Source organism: Cyanistes caeruleus, chromosome 21, assembly GCF_971803275.1.
Source record: "Cyanistes caeruleus chromosome 21, bCyaCae1.hap1.1, whole genome shotgun sequence".
Lineage (NCBI taxonomy): Eukaryota > Metazoa > Chordata > Aves > Passeriformes > Paridae > Cyanistes > Cyanistes caeruleus.
This window is the reverse complement of record NC_141721.1, coordinates 453,503-459,820: the sequence shown is the minus strand read 5'-3', so window position 1 is coordinate 459,820 and position 6,318 is coordinate 453,503.

The window sequence follows — 6,318 nt, the reverse complement described above, 5'->3', positions numbered from 1 at the left end:
TCCAGTTTGGACTGTGGAGTGTAACCCTGGGATGCTGGAGCCCCAGCACTCTCATCATGAGACACAAAACAAAAAGAATCCCTGGGAAATGAGGATGTCCCTCCTCAGCCCTGCTCTGCTGGCAGCACCGGTGAGAGCTGCCCCCCTCTGCCAAGGTCAGGGCAGCTCCAGGGAGCAGCAGTGGCCCCAGACAGCCCCAGTCGCTCTCTCCAGGCGGTGCAGGAGCACAGCATCCCAGGATGTGGCTGTCAGGAGCAGGAATGCAGCCCATAAATCACTTGGCTGCGATGGGAGCTGGCTCCAGGACAGTCTGTGGCAGCCCCTCGTGCTCCCCGTGCCAAAGGGAACAGGCAGGGCACAGGGTGCTCGTGGTGCTGCCACCACACGCAATCCGTCTGCAATGCTGCAGCCTGGATTTATATCAAATAGGGCCAAAGGTTGGATGATTTAATTTTTTTCATTTTTCCTCACAGTACAGCAGGAAATAGCTGGGATAGTTACATACCTGGCGAGATGGCCGAGGAGCCAGGGGCCAAGAAACACAGAGGACCTGGCATGGCCCAGAGCATCTGTGCTGCACACAGAGCCTGCAGGTACCTGGGACTGACCTGCACACCTGACCAGGGAGTGGGAGGTCACAGCAGGGACCTGGCAAGGCTTCAGGAACTGTAGGAGAGTGACCAGCATGACCTGGGTGGCTTCAAAGCACAAAATCATGAAATGGCTTGGATTGGAAGAGACCTCAAAGCCCATCCAGGGACACCTTTCACTGTCCCAGGCTGCTCCAAGTGTCCAGCCTGGCCTTGGGCACTGCCAGGGATCCAGGGGCTGCTCTGGGCACCTGTGCCAGGGCCTGCCCACCCTGCCAGGGAACAATTCCTGCCCCGTATCTCATCTATCCCTGTCCTCTGGCAGTGGGAAGCCAGAGAAATCTTCTCTGACACTGGTACTTTGTTCCATCTTGACCCCCAAATCCTTGTCAGAGCAATTGTCCTTCCCTTACTGAGGCTGATCAGACCAGTTTCCTCCTGACCTTCATCCTGATCCTGATCCTGATCCTGATCCAGATCCTGGTCCTGGTCCTGGTCCTGATCCTGATCCTGGTCCTGGTCCTGCTCTCCAGCCTCTGTGGGGCTCCTCCAGCCCCTGTTCTGCACCAGGCCCAGCCTCTCACGCCTTTCCTCTTATGGCATCTCCCTTAACGAGGGCTGTGGTGTGTCCTTTTTAAAACATCATTCCTTCAACAAGTCAGGCTCACTTTGAGCTGGTCCCTCTCACGTGGCTGTGGGTGAAGGGTGTTGAAGGCTGTGGGAAGCACACACATTTTAACAGTCCCAGGAAAGTCATGGTCCTGTGAAACAGCACCAAACCCCTTCCTGCAGTCCAGGGTCCAACCCATGCCCTTCCCAGCTGGAGATTCCCTGCCTTGCCCTGTTCTGAGGAGGTGGAGGGGCAGTGCCCAAAGCTTCACCCCCAACAGCAGAAACACAGCACCCACACAGGGTGACACAGCCTCAAATATTTTCCCAGCTTACAGCAGTTTTCATGGACCCCCCGAGCCAGAGCTGAGCCTTTGGTTGTGATAATCCCTGGGGGAATTTTCTTCCATGAATTCAAGCTGAATCCACCCTTTGAACACATGTGAGCTCCCAGTTTAATTGTTACTTGAGATAATCCACAGATGAGATTTCTTCAGCTGGTGTTCAAAGTGCCGTAAGACAAAAGCCCATAATCAGGCTTTTGGAATTACAGGATTTATCCAGGCTCCCTGTGCCTCCAGCCCAGCCCAGCTGAGCTCAGCCTTGTGGGAGGACTTTACCTGCACTCCCCACTCAATGTAGGAAAGGAAGGTGACCAAGCAGCCACGCCAGACCCAGCCATGGTCACACCTGCCCAGAACCACAGGGTCCACCATGGGCCACCAGTGGTCACCTTCACCTTCCCTTTGGAGCCTGGGCAATCCATCAGCCAGCAGGCCGTGCTGCCTCTGCCCAGACTCCTGTCACCCTGTCTCAAATGATTTAAAGTTGTTTCCGCTGTCTGGGCTCCTCCTCCTTGTTCTTGAGATAATTCCCAAGATTTCCATTTTGCTGGATTCCTGGCCTCTCCCTGAACTTATCTCTGTTTCTGCAGGACCCTCCCTCACACGTGCTGCCCGGGAGCTGTGACACAGCAGCTCCAGCCCACAGCCTTCACTCCCCTGCTCTGCCTCCTCCTCCTCCTCCTCCTCCTCGAGACTCACTGCACACCCTGCTCCAGCTGTCACTCAGCTTCAGACAGACCCAGCACCAGCACCAGCCAGGCCATTTGGATCAACATAGGCTGGAGAGCATTCAGAGCAGCTCCAGCCAGGAAATCCAAAGATGTAATCCTCTGGTCAAGTGCTCCAGAGCTGAAATGCTCGGCACAGGGAGGGCAAGACTCAACAGCCAGGAGCGATTGGTTGACATCATCTCAAAAACAAGCACAAATGTCATTGAGCTCTAGGATGGATGAACTCAGGGGTAGGGAACGAGTTGGTCTTTAAGGTCCCTTCCAACCCAAAGCTTTTTAGGATTCTAGGAACTCTCAGTCCATGGTCATCATCACCCAACCTGCTGACACATCCCCACTGCACTGCTCTGACTCCAAAGCACTTGTGTAATTCCCTGGCTGTGTGACATGCTCCAAGTCTGGTGATTTGCTTCCAGTTAGAACTGGCAAAGCTCAGCTCAGGTTCAGCTCAAGAAAGTGACAATGGTTTGACCTCTTTGGATTCACTCCCACGGGGACCCCCCCTCAAATCCTCATTTGGGTGGGATGGGCAGGGATGAAGCAGCACAGGATTCTCCATCCCTCCTGCCAATGGCACTCTGTTGGGCTCAGAGCTGGGATTCAGGGATGTCCCCGAGAAAGGAAGGACTGGGCTCCAGGAAATACTGCAAGAGCCTGGGGATAAAATAAATGACAACAATTGGACACTGCAGCCCATCCTCCTTCCTGAATATCCATAGAGTTGGGAGTTGGTGGAGGAAGCTACAAACTGCTTTTTAGGATTCAGATACCCCAACACCACCTCAGCCCTTATGCAGACAGAGTTGAGGTGGCTTGAGCTTTAGGTGAAGTGCTTTAGGATCATCAGGATGAACCTCAACAGGTAAGGTCCAACCTGCCCTGGGGTCACCGAGATCACTTGGAGAGCAGCCAGCCTTCCCGAAAGCACGGAGTCATCTTTTACAAGTCACAAGAAATCCTTTGTTTATTTATAGCCACTAATCCCCTCATTAACTCCTGCTTCAGTGAAGGTTTGCACCTAATTACGGAGCGGGGCTTTATTGACTTTAACTTCCACCTCCTGGATCTCACCCAGCCTGTCCCTTGCTCTTCCCAGGAGGTGGCAGTCACTTCCCAAGATGCAGGGATGGAACAGGGGAGGAGATCTGGAGCGGGGCTGTCTCCAAAGAGTGCTCTGGGTGGCCAGGCTGGTGGCAGGGCAGGTGCTCGGGGGGCTTTGGGGACATGGGGGGTGGGATTACACCGAGCCAGGGGTGGTGCAGCCACACCTGCAGAGCCAGGAGAGGCAAGGATGTGACGAGCCAGCCACGTCGTGTGCCAGGGTGGGAACAGGGAGCTCCTGGGGCGGACCTGAGGACACTGAGTCACAAGGTGCTGTTCCACAAAGGACTCTGGTCACGAGGGTGCTGTTCCACGAAGGATGATGAGTTCCAGAGGGACACTGAGTCACCGGCCTGGGGTGTGCCAAGGTGTCGGTGATGTCACGGCACTGCCCGTGGGAATGGGAACAGGGAGGCAGCACCGGAGGAGCTCACCTGGCTGTGGGAAGGGCTGTGAGGGACAGGAGATGGGCCCGGAGAGTGATGGGGTGTGACAAAGCAACGGGGGATGCGCGGTGGGTGGGACCCGAGGTCTCTGGGTGTTCTGGATATGGCCAGGGTGGGAAGTCCCCAGTCAGGGAAAAGGAGCAGGGGGGACACGGAGTGAGGTCCATGAGCTGGGGGTGTGGATGTGGTTTGTGGGGCTGCTCAGAGGTGAGGAAGAGGCTGAGCTCAGGTGAGAACTGCAGCCAGAGCACCCCCTGTGAATGAAGCCACTGGCATCTGGGATGGGGACAAGGAGAAATGGGAATGTCACCAGGGTGGGAGCACCATGGCCCTGGGATGTGCTGGCGTGGGACTGCTGTGTCCCAGAGGGGATGTGTTGTGTGTTGTGTGTCCTGCACAAAGGGAGGGTGCAGTCCATACCCTGGGAGTTCAGGGAAAGAGAGCACCAAGGACTGGGAATGCAAAAGGGATGGAAGCACCACGTCCTGGGGGTGTGGGAGGATGGGATGCAGGTGACACACCTGCACTGATGGAGGAGCACAGCAAGCTCACCTGCCAGGGTACCAATGTCACCACACACTTCACCTGGGGATCCAGGAAAGTCCGGAGGAGGGACCTGCAGGCAGGTTTGGTGCCAGGTGACATTGCCCACCCTGGAGATGCCAGCACAGACCTGGCTTTCCCAACCCCAGTCCCAGCCCAGTGGCAGATTTGAAGGCAAGGGACCCCCCTAAGCTCCCCTTCCACACCTGCAGCAGCTCCTTGGGCTGGGAGGGCAGGTGAGGTCCCAGCAGAGATCTCAGGGGGCTCAGGGGGCTCAGCCCCTGCCTTGGGGGGACATGTTCCTCCAGCAGGGCAGCTGAGCTGAGCTCCAGGGTCCCATCGCCCCGTGACTGCACAGACAGACCCCTGTCCCCAGGCAGGGGACAAGGAGAGCGCCCCGAGGACCTGCACGGGAGAGGGATGTCCTGTGGACCCAGTGGAAGCCCGCCAGCACCACGCCACGTGTCAGGACAAAGTCCAGCCTCACACCGCCACTGGCCACGGGACAGCTACAACCTGCCAAAACCTGCTGCCACCACTGTCCCCTGCCCTCAGCAGGGACAGCCCGGGACATCCACGCTGGCAGCAGGTCTGGTGCACACCACGGCTGGGCCGTGCCGGGTCCCAGGCAGCCCAGAGGCACGGTGGTGGCACGGGGTGCAGATGTTTGCACAGCTGTGCTGTGACACGGCCAGCCAGCCGCGGGAAGGGGCGCTGGGGAAAGCACCGGCAAATTCGGGGCTGGATCCGTGCGGGTCAAGGCTGCAGAAGGCAAGGTCCCAGAGCCCTGGGGCCGGCAGAGCAGGGACACGGGGTGCTGGCAGTGCATCCCAGCACTGCTTTGCAAATGAAGGTTCACTCAGTGCTGGGAACCATCAGGAGGCTGTGAGAGCCCTCGCTGGAGGCCACAGCCCTCCCGGGGACGTCGAGCACAAGGGACAGGAATTGGGCCCACGCTGGCGGCAGCAGAGGGGACAGAATGCCCAGGAACGGTGTCAGGAGCTGTCACAGGGCTGCAGCCCCCGCGGGAGCCATCCCTGTGTCCCCAGGGACGGTCCCCGCTGTCCCGGCCGCCGCCAGCCCGTGCCGCCCCCGCAGGAGCTCGGCGGGCTCCGGGAGGCTCCGAGCCGCGGGTGGAGGGCTCCCTCTCCAGGGCCAGCGCTGTCCCCGCGTGTGACCAGGGGAGGGCACGGCAGCGGGGGACACGGGGGACACGGGGACAGGAGGTGACGAGGCCACCGGCTTCGTCAGTGTTGAGGCTTTTGCAGGTGTGCTTGGCTTACAGAGCGTGCGGACCCCAACAGCAGACTGCCAAAGAAAACAAGGTGATGAGTATTCCTGCTCGTTGAGCAAGAACAAGGATCACACAAAGGTCTGCAAGCATCTAGTAATTTGCTTTAAGATAAGGACAGTAACGTGTTTAGAGAAGAACGAAAACAGTGTTATAAACTAGAGCTATAAGTTTGTATTCTGTTTTTAGATGCTTGGCAAAAACTATATAAGTAATGCAAGAGCAAGAAATAAAAGTCTCAGTTCCACATCACATTGGTGTGCTGTCTGATTCCTGCCTTAAGATTGGACTTAACACGTCAGGGCACCTCATTTTCGTCCCGACATTAATTAGCGGTTGAATCCGTCACTGATTAGCGGCTGGGTCCGTGTGTTTCGCTGCTGGAAACAGCCAGAGGCGACAGGCACAGCTCTGGCTTGTCCCGGAGCCTGTCCCTCGTCCTCGCTGCGACACCAAAGCTGGTTTAACCGGGGACCCCCGGAGTGACCTCCCAGGCAAGCCCGAGGGAGAGAACGGAGCTGGAGACGGAACGCCACCAATGCTGGGCTCCTGGATCAGGCATTCCAGGGAATTCTGCTCTGGATGTGACATCCTGCCCTCCCGTGCATGCCGCTGCTCTCAGCGGTGGATCAGGCATTCCAGGGAATTCTGCTCTGGATGTGA